General features: G+C 34.1%; 1 non-coding gene across 1 annotated transcript; it reads left to right on the top strand.

Moving 5' to 3' along the window:
* Positions 1-14,387: 14,387 nt before the first annotated feature.
* LOC136221000 (small nucleolar RNA R71) lies at positions 14,388-14,494 on the top strand. Its single transcript, XR_010684794.1, has one exon. It is a non-coding gene; the product is annotated as a small nucleolar RNA R71 (small nucleolar RNA).
* Positions 14,495-15,657: the final 1,163 nt, after the last annotated feature.

The following is a 15,657-nucleotide window of genomic DNA, read 5'->3' as shown; positions in this document are numbered from 1 at the left end:
CGATTTCTATAATAACTTTAAGATGATCCCATATTGGTCTGGACTAAGGTGCTTAGGTTTGGGAGAGCAAGTTTCATACTATCTACAGAAGTATGTCACTAGGAGCAGTGACATTAATTTCTTGCATTTAACCATCATATCTAACAATGCTTTCATACTCTACCATTGTTCCAGGCAAGAGGTGTATAATACCATCAAATTTCAAATACTAATAGTGAACATATAACTCCATCCCCTATTATCTGGTCTTATAAACCCAAAGCCTATTTGATTGTCATACCATTTTATTCTTCATGTGAGTCTCTGATTCTTATTAACGCTTCTGACTCAAACTTGTTGAAACCTGAATACCATAAATAAACAGAGAACTAATGGATATCTCAACTTCTGTCAAATCAGGAAGCATTAATTTTTCGTTGACATATTAATTTAAGAATGTGCAAGTGTTTGGATTATTTAATACGAATTCTACTTACTTTCTTTGGAGGACGATACTCTCAGTAATATCTCTAAGTCTTTTGGCTCGCTAATCTTGTTCAGCTAGAAAACAGAGTGAAACTCAAACCAAAATAGAGTTACAGTAAATACAACTAGTGATTGAATGTTAATAGAACATCCATCATATTTTGCTAAATTTACCTTTTAAGGTAGGAAGGAATTACTAACTGGAGTTACATAACAACTATGAAATGTCCTATTACAATTGTTATTATCACATGTATAATACATTTTAGTTTCATTCCTAGGTCCAAGATCTTCGTCTACATAGACATTACCAATTGGGAGGCATTGATCATAACAAATTCTACACTCCATTTGCTGGTCACTCTTCTACACATTTAGGGCCTGTGGCAGGTCAGTTTCTAGAATGGAAGAGAGATTTCAAGGAATGTTGTGAAATTTCCAACTCAATTAATATTCAATAGTCTAAATACAAATTAAAAAATTTACTTTTGAACAATTACCTTTCTCGGAGAGTAATCAAGATATCCTTCAAGAAGCACCCTATAAGTATTAAGTTGTCAAGGCACTAAATAGGAAAACAAACAAGAGGAATAAAAAATCAAAAATGAAAATTGTGAAACAACCCATAACTGAATAAAAAATAAAAAATCAAAAATAAAAAATGAAAATTGTGGAACTAAATGTGAACATACATAATTCATAGATCCCATAACAGATCCAACCACACGTGATATTGTAGAGATTGTGAGTGTCGTTTGCAAGCTGGTAGCCTCTGATGTTTACTGCCATTGGTGATTCTGTGAAATGAAATTGAACGGAGGTTGGATTACGGTTGCAAAAAGATAAATGAGAGAGTCAGTGATAAAGAGAAGGTGAAAAGAGAAAGGAATAAAGGAGAGGTTGGAGGCAACGACAATAATTGGTGGCCGGAGAAATCGCAAAGATGAGAGACGTGATATGGTAGGGGTTGTAAGCCTTAAAAACAATTGTGAAATTTTATTTACTAATCTCCTATAAATCTGTCAGAATAGAACTTATTGCACAGACAGGCACAGACGTATCACCAATATATACAACGGTAATTTTTTTTGAACCATATATAGAGCGATAATTAGACATAAACGGGGTGTTTGTTAGAATGGATATATGAGGTGGAATATGGATAAAAAAAACACGAGATAAGTTATCTTGTGTTTGTTTGAGAGATAGAAAAGTAAGATGGATGAGGGGTAAGCTTCTTATCCCCAAATGCTATACTCATAAGGGAGGTGGTATAAGCTCCTGCGATTTTAATAGGATAAAATAGTTTATATTATCCCTCAAATTAATGTTATGTAGTTTAAATAAGGTTAAAATAATAAAATGTATTATTTTATCCTTATCCCTATCCCACATACCAAACATTGAATAATAATTCTTAATTAATATTGTTTATATCCTATTATATTTTAACACTTGAATATTCAAATATATCTATATGGTAATAACAATATAACAATAAATGAAAATAAATAATTTACCACATTTAATGAAATATTTTATGACATTTTACAATCGTTAAAATGCGATGAAAACATAACAAAATTATTTGGTCAATAAATTATTCTTTCACCAATTTGAAGTTATTAAAATTTCTCACTAAATATTACAGTGACGATTATTCATATGTTGTCATAATAATATCAAAAATACATGACGAAATTTAATTAATATCACAAAAGAAATAATTATACATGATAAAATCTAATTTATCACTATTGTTTCTAATTAATTGATGACAAATATAAAATGTCATGAAAAAGTATTTCTTAACATGACAATAAGATTGTCACCAAATATATTGTTTTCATCAAGAAAGAAATTCTGTCCAAATTCGTTGGATTTATTTTTGCTTCCAAAATTATAAGTGATGATTTTTTTCTCATCGTCATCAAATGTATCAAATAGTGACCGAATTTCAAATAAATGGAGATGATTATAAAATTTGTCACTAACAGTTTTCAAAAATGACAATTGATAACTTTTGTCATTATTAAGTGATTATAAGTGACGACATTATGTGCGTAGATAAAAAAAATTCATCACAAAAGACCAAATTTCTTGTAGTGAACAATGGGGATTTCATTATTCCTGTGGATTTAGTCCATAAAACCCGGGATTAACTCATTTTAGTTTAGTTAGAGAAGAAATATCTTTGTTAGTTTACGATTAAAACTTTCAGACGAACCGATCTGTATCAGTTGGTATCAGAGCTGATCGTTTTCCTTAACGGAGACTTCTTTCGACTATGGTTCAACCAAATTCATCTCATAGATCTGAAGACACCTTTAACAAGGCGTTGGAAAATCTCGAAGCCATCGTGAGAAGGTATCACGCGAGTTGTAAGGAGGATTTTCGGGTGATAAACAACCTATCGAGGAAGCTTGTGGCACCCGTGGAGAGTGTTGAGCGATTTTCGCAAGTCCACAGTATACGCTTGTAGTAATAAAAGATATCTATCCCACATGGAACGCTTTTTCAACAAAAACTTGTTTTGAAACAGTTAGATTTACTTTTAAAGTTTATGATACGTAAAATCGTTTAATTGGATTTGGTTTTGAAATTGCTAGAATAAGAATTAGATTAGAGTTTAACAATATTAGAAAATACTTATGATTTAGGGATGAATTTGCAAGACATGAACGTTTAGTACTTTTAGAAAAGTAAACAAATGTATTCGTTTGCATTAAGCAAAGAAAACAACTTAAACTTTGTATAAATTATAACAATGAAATAAATGACGGAACCTCTAATTTTAGGGCTTTGAACCATAGTCAATCTTCCTACGGTCGGGTAAGATCGCTACCTTAATCAAATTAATACTTTACTGATGATATTAATTTGTTAAGTTGTTCAACAAAGTTTCCTTGTAAAGATTTGAATTTAACTACGTTTTAATGAAAACACCAACAATCCACCTCGGATCCTTTACCAAAGTTCTGCATAAAAATCTATCGAATAGAACGGACTTTATTAGATGAAATATAAATTTGGTACAAGTTTACAGAGAACAAGGAGCATGAAAACATTCTACGGCGTGCAAGTGAACGGGTTGTCAATCATTTCCTTAGGTTTCGTTAGAGTTTGTCAGACTCAGGGCGGATTCTCTACTCAATCTTCTCGCTGTAACTTCGTAATAGGGATACAGTCGGACTCTACCAAAATGTAAACTAAATATGAACAAATCTAAACGCTACTGTGTTTGTTATTATTGAATAAACAATGTGTGTATATCATATTGCTTTTTACAGAAATGAAATCTAAATTCTGAATCACTCGACTCGGAATTTCTGCATTAATTCTATACTAATCTCTTTCTTCTATCTATCTCATATATCTTCAACTCTCCATCAACTCTTTATTTATAGATGTTGAAGAGTCTTGATTGAAGCGTCGTGTCCGTTGTGAAGGATCGTATCCGTTGTGAAGGGACGTCTTTATCCACCTGAACGAACGCGTTTTGTCGAAAATGAAAGTGTACAATTGGCTTCTTCAGAATTTTTGATCTTACCGAGAATGCAAATTCTCGGCCAAGAATGGGGGAGCATTTATTTGGTCTTCGGACGAAGGGAAGGAGCTGGAAAACGCGTGTCGTGATCGGGAATTTGGGGGCCGCGGTCACGGCACGGAGATTTTTCCTAGCCTTTGAATTTTGTTCTTGTCCTCGATTTGGCGTTTTTGATCTTCGTCGTCTTTGACTCCTTATGTAGGGTTTTCTTCTGTTTTTGATCCTTTTTCGTTCCTATTTGGACTGTACCAAATATTTAGGTACCTTGCATGAAAGAAACATATTCGAACGTAAAAGTATTCTAAACAGGTGTAAACAGCACAAATTCGTAACAATATTGATGTAATCAGTGATGATATATTAGGTATATTTTGGGCTTAAGAAATCTCCATACTTTATCTTTTGCTAGTCCCGAGCAAAATTTCACTGACTTTATTCTTTAACTAATCTCTTTATAAAAATAAAACATATATCTTGGTATTTCCTTTTAAATTAGTTAAGCCGAAAAGACTAACTTCGCATGACAAATTTATACGCAAAATATCAAACTAACTTAGTATATAAAAGCGATATATCATTCGTCTTGTATTTTCAATTTTGAATTGAAGTATTCGGGACGATATAAGCACGCATGTTATTGAGTCTTTTGTCTCAAGGCATTTCAAAGCACAAAATTTCATTTCCCAAACCTAAACTAATATATGAGATATATTATATATTTAAATAAGTACTTGGGTTAATTTGTTTTGCTTAGTTACGCCCGAGATAAGGGTGGTCTCAACCGTAACTTTATTGCTTAGTGTTCGCTTAAGAGGTACCGACCATGCCATGGGTGGATGCAATCGTTACTTTAAACTCAAACACGTGTAATTTTTATTTAAACGTTCCTTCCATACCTCGATTGTGGTAAGGGTGGTCACAACCGTGGCCAAAAGTAAATGGTACTTAATTTTCTTCCCTTTCATACCTCGATTGTGATAAGGTTGGTCTCAATCGTGGCCAAAAGTTAAGAATTCAACTAATTGATTAATTAATATGAATTTATAATTGTAACTTGAGAAAAAGAAAGATAGCACATTCATCCTATATTGACTTAAAATTCAACATGTATTATGGCTAAAGTTTCCTTAAAAACTTCAATTGGTGTTAATGTAAGACGAAATCAAACCGAGCTAAAATTGTTAGTTCAATTTAATGCCTATAAACCTAATTGAAAATTTAAAATAAGATTTATTGTATCATGAATTGCATGATATAAAATAGAGATTGAAAATTAAAGAATTTTTACTTAAATACATTCACTCGAGACAATTTAACTTAAAATCGTATCGAAGATTTGTGAAATATTTGAAAAACTATTACCCGTATAGAAATATCATTTCTAACGATAATGATAACCTAAAAATAATCATAAGTTAAAATATTTTAAACATATGAAAATGTAAAATTATGAAAAATAATGTTAAATAAATTGTGTTGCAATATATGTTGCATTTGTATTAAACAAGTGTTGCATTTATAAATTATTCTTATTCGTTCATAAAAAGTATTCGTTGCATTTATTTGTTTAAATGATATATGTATATCTCCTCCCACACTTAAATTGGACAATGTCCTCATTGGTGCAAAAATGGATATAACATGAAAAAGAAACACGAAATAAAGCATACGAAATAAAAATAGAATTTAGCAAAATAAAAATCATTCAACATAAAATTAAAAATTGTACCAAACATAATAGAAAGAAATATTGTACCAAACTTAACAAGATAAGAAGTAAAATAAAAGAGACAACCTAGGCATTAGGTGGTGAATCCGGAGGTGTTGGTGAAGTCTCCACATTTCGGCGACGGAAGAATGAAAGCATCCGATACCGAGTAGACCTATGCTCGCGCCTCAAAGTATTGAGGTTATCATTCATCACCATATTGTTCTCCACCAAATCATCAATTCGTAAATTCATTTGCCGATTGTTGGAATTGATTTGGTTCAAAATTCGCCTTAAATCTACTGGATCATCTTCTTGAGGTGCTTGGGGTTGTGGTTGAGCCGGCGGTGCATCTTCCTCGCCTTCCGCCTCGCCTCCTTCCTCGATACGTACAAATTGTGAACTTGAAACGCCTCCACCCATAGTGCCACGAAGATGGGCAATACGGGAAGCATATGAAATAAAAACGGGAGGAACCGAAGAAAGAAATAAGTGAGCCCGCTCAAGTGCCGAAATGTTCAAAACCGAAACATACCCATGGTAGGTGGACATGTCATAATCGTCCAATTCACCCTGTGCTCCCAAAACAATAGCCGTGATAAAATTACCGAGAGGTACTTGAATGGTAGTAGCCCTCGAAGCACGAAATAAATTGTCAAATAGCATGCCTATGCTATCAACCCTCAAACCCTTAAATAGACAATCCAAAACAAACAAATCCCGAACTTGAATCTTCGAACTCTCAACACGACCAAACAATGAAAAAATCAGAAATTTATGAAAGAAGAACACACAATTGTCCTTAATCAACTTGCAGTGTTTTTGGAGCTAAAATAATCTTGATGCGAAAGATTTTGCCAAATAGAATCGTTATCAAAATCCCTAGGCTTATCATAGAAATCACTAGTAGGGAAACCAAACATGTTTCCCATAGCTTCATAATCAATGGTGTAAGTAGTACCATTGTTCCTAAAAGAAATGGATGTCTTCTTCTTGTTCATGGTCAAGGTGACCAAAAATTCTACCACATATTCATTAATACGGGGAAAACGCATAGAAACAAATTCTTGCCACCCTAAAGCCTCAATAAAAGCATCAATTCTAGTAGAGAAGTTCAATGCTCTTACCGAATCGAAGTCAATGAAGTGCATATCCACAAACTCCCGCTTGGAATTGGAAAAGTGAAGAAATCGAGCGGCTTCCTCCTCCGAAGCGATATCAAAATAAGCTCCGCATTGAACCCGAAGGCGATTAGCCTCCGTAACAGCGGGCTTGTGACCAACACGCTTTGTTCTAGGCATGTTAATGGTGTTTAGGGTTTGCAAAGAAGAAGAAGAAGAAGAAGAAAAGAGAGAAAAGCAAAGCTTGAAGATGAGTTGGGAGTTGTAATGGGTAGGTGATTGAATTGATAAGTGATGTAGAAAGGGTAATGAATAAATTGGGAAGAGTAAAAGTAATGTTTGGGGAAGAGTTTAGAGTAGTGGATTGGGTAAAAAGTGAGGTGATGTGAGGTTTGTGTAAGAAGTAGGTTTATATAGGGTGAAATAGGGAGATGTAGAGGTAGAATAGGAATAGGAATAGGCCAAAAATGTGTCAAAAATCTGGAATAACTCTGCCTACAGGTCGCGTGTCGCGACCGAGAATGCTTAGCCGCGGTCGCGGCACGCGAATTTCAAAGAATAAATTGCTCTGAATTCGGCCTGTTTTCGCTGGACTTACCGAGAATTTTAAATTCTCGGTAGAGAATTGGTAAAAAGTGCATGATTTTGTGCATTTTGACTTGGTTTGTGTAATTTTGTTGATTAATTTTGTCCTGAACTTAATATAAACTGTACCTGCACTTAAAAACTGAAATAAATAACATTAATTCCAAGGAAAACCAAAGGTTTATCCTTATTAATGGGAAATATTCAAGAGAAATAAATAGCATATGAAGAGTTAATGAATCATTAATGTCTATTTATGTATACAAGTTAAATGAATCATATTAAGTGTATATTAAGTTCATATTAATACAAATTAAATGCATGAATTGAATTAATTAAATGAAAACTTAATGTATAGAACACAATGAATTAAGTTTATAAAGTGAGAATATGTGTTGATTAAGAAACCATATTGGATTATTCGAAGCATTTTTCTTTTTCGTCATTGAACCAAGAATAATTAGAATGGAAAGTAACAATTTAATGGACGTAGCATAGATTTATCCATAAGAAAATGAAACAAATTTATCGAACTATTTAGAAAAAGCAGTAAATGAACAAAGATGAAAAAGAAAATTTCATTTATTAAATTAACATATATATACAAAACATAAAAATAAAAATTGAATAACAACAAAATAAAGGAAAAATGGACAAAATAAAATATAAAAACCTAAACTATTCTATATATTTATCCCTATCAAGCGGGATTTCTCTAGCCCTATAAAGATCAATTTGCAACTGCACGAAAGCCTGACGTTCCGGTGCAGAAAGAAAATGAGGGCCTGCTCGAAATACACGTTTCACAAGTCCTTCGTACTCGAGAAACTCATAATCGAGAGTTGGAAAACTCTCATCCTCGCTCTAAGGAATAGTGATAGTCCCCTTAGTACCGAGAATTATTCCACAAATTATATTCCCGAATCCAATCTTTTTATCCTTGGATCGAGATGCGGCAACAAGTCCTTCCATCAGAATCTTGGAAGTATCAACGGTATTTCCTTGGAACACATCCCCAAGGACATACAAGTCGGTGTCACGGACCACACTACTAAAAGTGCGCCCGAACAGACTGTAACTTGTGCAGATACAACATCGAGTTGGAGTGAAAGGAATGGTTATAGGCGAGTCGAGGATTGAATCGCCATAATCCAGTGAGCATTCTCCAAATATCAGTGGATGTCATGTCTTTGCCAGGATGACGTTTGATTGTATCCCTCGGGGGAAAACCAAACCAAGCATGCAACTCTGGATACCCAAAAGTAAAGATTTCGCCATCTCGACGAAAACTAAGACGGACCCGTTGTTTATTAACAAAACGAACGGTACAGAAAAATTCCAGAATCCAATCGCCTATAATAGGGAATCGCATAGTGGCGAATTTTGTCCACCCTAGGCGTTCCATATAGCGACTCATGTCATCGCTAATTCCGAGTTGTGTGTTAAGAAAGTCGTCCATATACAACATTCCAGTGAAGAACTTGTAATGAAGCTTCCAGTAACGCCTTCCTTCATCGTGATTGAAGATAGGAAAAGGTGCACCGTATCGTTTAGATAAGTCGGAATGTTTAGTGCTGGAAACAGGAATTCTCTTAGAGGTGTTGTGTTTTGTAGTCATGGTGTTTGGGAAAAATCGAAGAAACAAACTTGTCTGGAACTTAGTTTATGAATGGAGGTTTTTAGAAAATCATAAATTTGTTCTGACAGAGATGAAAAGAATGTAACAGAACTTTGATCCTCTAGAACTTATTTATAGGATTCTAGGATGAAATGAGGTGTTGTTTTGATGCGAAAAGACATAAAATCATACCTCTGAAGATTGAAGAAATCTAATTTTTCGTTTCTGAAAAGTTATGCCTGCAGGTAGAAGAAGATACAGGTCTGATGGTGCAGGTAAGTGCCGTGTCGCGACCGAGAATGTCAAATTCGCGGTCGCGCATGCTGATTTCTTGCGGAAATCAGGTGTCAAAACCCATGTTTCCGATTCTCGGCCGAGAATTTTAAATTCTCGGTAAGTTCAGAAAATTCCATACCTCTTTGGTTAAGTCTGAAAATGTGAATTCTCAACTAAGAATTCCAAATTCTCGGCTAAGAATCACCAATTTTCTCCAAAAACATACTAAAAGCCTAAAAATAAAATAAAATCATGACTTAAACATATTTTTATGCATCTAAATTTTAATATAAAGTCTATTAATAATTAAAAATCATAAAATTAGCATGTGTAGAAATTTAACTAAATTAAAAAAATCATTAAAACATATTAAAACTAACAAAACGAAATTAAAATAAATAATAAAATACATTAAATCTAAAGGAACTTAATTGTCAGAAAAATGCGTTACAAACGCAACTTTTTCGTTTGAAACATTTTCGTAATAGATTTTACATCTATTATCGTTAACTTTAAAGCGAACTCCGTTAGGTCCTTCAAGTTCTAAGGAGCCATAATCAGATACATGGAGAACTAGATATGGTCCTGTCCATTTGGACTTAAGTTTACCTGGAAATAAACGGAGCCGTGAATTAAATAACAGCACCTTGTCCCCTATTTTAAAGCTTTTAACTTTAATCTTGGCATCGTGCCATTTTTTCACTTTTTCTTTATATATTTTCGCATTTTCGTAAGATAAATGACGTAACTCGTCTAATTCATTTAAGTCGAGCAAACGTTTCTTACCTGCTTGTTGTAAATCAAAGTTAAGTTCCCGAATAGCCCAATAGGCTTTGTGTTCTAATTCCACAGGCAAATGACACGCCTTCCCATACACTAGGCGGTATGGAGTCATTCCTATTGGAGTTTTAAATGTAGTACGGTATGCCCATAACACATTGTTTAGTTTATAAGACCAATCTTTTCTTGAAGATGAAACCGTTTTTTCTAGAATCCATTTGAGTTCTCTATTTGATATCTCTGTCTGACCATTCGACTGAGGATGGTATGGCGTCGACACGCGGTGGCGTACTCTATATTTTTTCATAAGTATATCAAAACTTCGGTTTATAAAATGGGTACCGCCATCACTAACAATGACTCTAGGACAACCAAATCTACAACATATATCGTCAAGAAAACCAATAACAACTTTGGAATCGTTTGTCGGGGTTGCAATTGCTTCAACCCATTTTGAAGCATAATCTACGGCGACTAATATGTAAGTTTTACCATTAGAAGGAGGAAAATGTCCCATGAAATCTATTCCCCACATGTCGAATACGTCAACTTCTAATATGTTTGTGAGGGGCATCTCATCTTTTCTACCTAAATTTCCCGTTCTTTGGCATTTATCACAACGAGTAATAAATGAACGGACGTCTTTAAACATCGTAGGCCAAAAGAAACCACATTCAAATATCCTGGCTACTGTCTTACTAACGTCGTTATGTCCTCCATATGAGCTAGAATGACATTCAGACATTATAGACTCATATTCGTTTTCACTAATGCATCTCCTAATTATCCCGTCACCACAAGTTTTAAACAAAAAAGGATCTTCCCAAAAATACTTTTTAACGTCAAAGAAGAATTTCTTCTTTTGTTGGAAAGTTAATCCTTCCGGAGCAATATTGGCTGCAAGATAATTTGCAATATCCGCATACCATGGTGACATGACACTTTTTATTTGATAGAGATGTTCATCAGAGAAATCATCTCGTATACCGATAGTTTCACCTGTAGGACCGTTTTCATCTTCAAGTCTTGATAGATGATCGGCGACAAGGTTTTCTACTCCCTTTTTGTCTCTAATTTCTATATCAAATTCTTGTAACAATAAAACCCATCTAATTAGACGTGGTTTTGCATCTTGTTTAGCAAATAAATATCTTAAAGCTGCGTGATCAGTATAAATAATAACTTTCGAACCTAACAAGTATGACCTAAACTTATCGCGTGCAAAAACTACAGCTAACATTTCTTTCTCGGTTGTGGTGTAGTTTAATTGTGCACCAGACAGTGTGTGACTTGCATAATAGATGACATGAAATTTCTTATCCTTCATTTGACCTAAAACACATCCGACGGCTAAGTCACTTGCATCACACATGATTTCAAAAGGTAAATCACAATCGGGTTTAGCAATAATAGGTGCACTGACTAGAGCTGTTTTCAATGTTTCGAAAGCTTTAACGCAATCGTCATTAAAATCAAAGGTTGAATCTTTTATGAGTAAATTAGTAAGTGGTTTGGAAATTACAAAGAAGTTTTTAATAAATCTTATGTAAAAACCTGCATGTCCTAAAAACGACCTTACTCCCTTAATAGTAGTTGGAGGGGGTAATTTTTCTATTACTGAAGTTTTTCCTCTATCCACTTCTAATCCCTTTTTAGATATTTTTGTGGCCTAAAACAATTCCTTCATCAACCATGAAATGACATTTTTCCCAGTTTAATACTAAATTTGTTTCTTCACACCTAGACAAAACTTTATCCAAATTTTGTAAGCATGAATCGAAAGAATCTCCATAAACGGAAAAATCATCCATAAAAACTTCCATGATATCTTCGATGAAATCATTAAAAATCGCAGTCATACAACGTTGAAATGTTGCTGGTGCGTTACATAGACCAAAGGGCATTCTCCTATATGCAAATGTTCCATAAGGACATGTGAAGGTTGTTTTGTCTTGGTCATCCGGGTAAATATATATTTGAAATAATTCGGAATAACCGTCTAGAAAACAATAGAAAGCATAACCAGCTATCCTTTCGATCATTTGATCAATAAAAGGAAGAGGAAAATGATCTTTCCTAGTTGCTTTATTAAGGTTTCTGTAATCTATACAAACCCTCCAACCGGTGGTGGTTCGTGTAGGTATTAATTCACCTTCGTCATTCCTTACAACAGTTATGCCTCCCTTTTTAGGTACACAATGGATCAGACTAACCCATTCACTATCCAAAATAGGATAAATGATTCCATTGTCTAGAAGTTTGGTAATCTCATTTTTTACTACCTCTTTCATATTCGGATTGAGGCGTCTTTGCCTATCCGCTTTAGGTGGCTTATCTTCTTCTAAGTGAATTCTGTGCATTACTATACTAGGATTAATTCCTTTTAAGTCTGAAATTTGCCAACCCATACTTCCTATCCTATTTCTAACAACTTCTTTCAATTTCTCTTCTTGAACCTGTGTTAGCTTGTTAGAGATAATTATAGGTAGAGAATCGCCTTCGCCTAAGAAAGCGTACCTCAAATGGTTTGGTAATTCTTTAAGTTCTAATTTAGGTGGAACTATAATTGAAGGCGGAACTGGTCCATCTTCTCAAATCAAAGGCTCTGGGTCCTTATCTTCTAATTCCTCACTCATTATAGGTTATATTATTTCTTCTTTTTGAACAATGTCATTTACACATTCTTCAACTAGACCAAGTTTCATACAAGCGAAATCCTCCATAGGATACCTCATTGCTTGATTCATATCAAACTCGATCTTATCGTCTCCTATTCTCAAAACTACTTTCCCTTCCGACACATCAACTAGAGCACGTCCCGTGTTCATGAACGGTCTACCAAAAATTAGCGGACAATTAACGTCATATGCAAAATCTAATATCATGAAATCGGTAGGAAAAATAAATTTGTCAACTTTAACTAAAACATCCTCAATTATACCGTATGGTCTTTTGGTGGTTTGATCCGCTAATTGCAAAACCATATTGGTACGTTTGATATCTTCTTATAAGCCTAACTTATTAAAAATTGATAATGGCATCAAATTTATACTTGCTCTTAAATCACAGAGACAACTGGGAAATTCAATATCACCCAATCTACATGGAATGGTAAAACATCCGGGATCTTTGAGTTTAGTGGGAAAATTACTTGACACAATTGAACTACAATCTTCAGTTAGTGAAATGGATGAAATTCCTTCCCAACTGATTTCCTTTGAAATTAAATCTTTTAGGAATTTACCATAATTGGGAATTTGCGTAATCGCATCCATAAACGTCAAATTAATATGCAAATTTTTAAGTTTGTCTAAAAATGTTAAAAGTTGTTTATCATAGTCCTTATTGCGGACTTTGTGTGGAAAAGGTGGTTTGGGTACAAAAGTTTTTGTACTAGAGTCAATTTGTGCATCTTTTTGGTTTAATTTATCTTCTTTGGATTTTGGTAAATCAGTTCCTGGTAAAGTCGAATTTCTGGGCGTTTTCGGACCTAAGTATTTTTTCCCTGAACGAAGAGTGATAGCCTTTACATGGTCTTTCGGATTTTCTTCTGTATGGCTGGGAAGACTTCCCTCTTTGCGGGATGGAATTGATTTAGCGAGTTGTCCAATTTGAACCTCCAAATTATGGATGCTAGATGATTGGTTTTTAATAAGCTGACCGAATTTATTCTCGATCCGTTTAAAACCATCGTCGTGATTACTTATTTTTCCGCTCATAGCATCAATAAATTTGTCGATTTTAGAAGATAAAGTGCTAATCGTATCTCTTGATTGATTTTGATAATTAGTGGTACGATTTTGATTAGCATTAGCATTATTATTATCTCTCCAGTTAAAGTTAGGATGATTTCTCCATCCAGGATTATATATATTGGAATAAGGGTTATTATTTTGATTTTGCCCTTGGACAAAATTTACCTATTCAATTTTGCTCATACCTTCATAATCCACATCTGTTTGGGTTGGCTTACCATTAGGATCACACGGTGCCATAAACCTATCAATTTTGTGCGATAAGGCAGAAAATTGGGCTTGCAACATCGCAACTGGATCAAGATTCACTATTCCTTTAACTGATGACGTAGTTGAGGATGATGGTTTCGCCATTGGTACGTGTCCACGCTCCGCGGGCCACATACTACTGTTGATTGCCATTTCCTCTAAAAGTTCTCTTGCTTGGGCCGATGTTTTCTTCATGAATAACCCTCCAGACATAGCATCTAATGAACTTCTAGTTGTAGGATTTAAACCATTGTAAAATGTCTGCATTAAAAGTTCAGCGGGCAATTGGTGGTGTGGGCATAAACGTTGAAGTTCTTTAAAACGTTCCCAAGCCTCATAAAGAGTTTCATTATCATTTTGAGAAAAAGATGTTAACTCTTTTATGACTCTTACGGTTTTTGCTAAAGGAAAAAATTTCAATAAAAACGCTTGGGCTAATTGCTCCCAAGTCTCAAATGATGCGGCTGGCATAGAAGTTAACCACTCTTTGGCTCGATCCTTCAAAGTAAAAGGAAAAAGGCGAAGATTGATTGCTTCCGCAGTCACATTCGGTATTTTAAAAGTGTCACAAATTTCTAAGAAATTTGTCAAGTGGGTGTTAGGATTTTCATCAGGTAACCCGTAAAATGTTACGTTATTTTGTAACATATTAAGCAACGCTGGCTTAATCTCAAATTTATTTGCATTAATTTGGGGTCTAACTATACTGTTTGTTACATCGGCCACTCCTGGCCTAGCGTAATCCATGAGTGTGGCCATAATTTCTGGCTCGGTAACTCTGATTTTTATTGGAGTCTTGTTTTTGTTTTTGTTTTTGTTTTTCTTGTCTTTCTTGTTCTTTTTAAGAGTCCTTTCAATTTCTAGGTCAATAGGATCTGGTGACGTGCCCGAACTTCGAGAACTGCGCATGAACTTGAAATTTCGCACGAACCGAAACTACCTTCAAAACGGAATTTGAAAAATAAATATGTTAGTAACTAAAAATAAATAAAATATAAAATTTTGAATAAGTATAAATAAACCTAGATTCGAAATAAAATACGAAAAATCTAAATTTTTGTCAAAAATTTTGGCGTTCCCCGGCAACGGCGCCAAAAACTTGTTGAGCGATTTTCGCAAGTCCACAGTATACGCTTGTAGTAATAAAAGATATCGATCCCACAGGGAACGCTTTTTCAACAAAAACTTATTTTGAAACAGTTAGATTTACTTTTAAAGTTTATGATACGTAAAATCGTTTAATTGGATTTGGTTTTAAAATTGCTAGAATAAGAATTAGATTAGAGTTTAACAATATTAGAAAATACTTCTGATTTAGGGTTGAATTTGCAAGACATGAACGTTTAGTACTTTTAGAAAAGTAAACAAATGTATTCGTTTGCATTAAGCAAAGAAAACAACTTAAACTTTGTATAAATTATAACAATGAAATAAATGACGGAACCTCTAATTTTAGGGCTTTGAACCATAGTCAATCTTCCTACGGTCGGGTAAGATCGCTACCTTAATCAAATTAATACTCTACTAATGATATTAATTTGTTAAGTTGTTCA

Source organism: Euphorbia lathyris, chromosome 2 (assembly GCF_963576675.1).
Source record: "Euphorbia lathyris chromosome 2, ddEupLath1.1, whole genome shotgun sequence".
In the NCBI taxonomy this organism is placed as follows: domain Eukaryota; kingdom Viridiplantae; phylum Streptophyta; class Magnoliopsida; order Malpighiales; family Euphorbiaceae; genus Euphorbia; species Euphorbia lathyris.
This window is presented reverse-complemented; position numbering and strand designations above follow the sequence as displayed.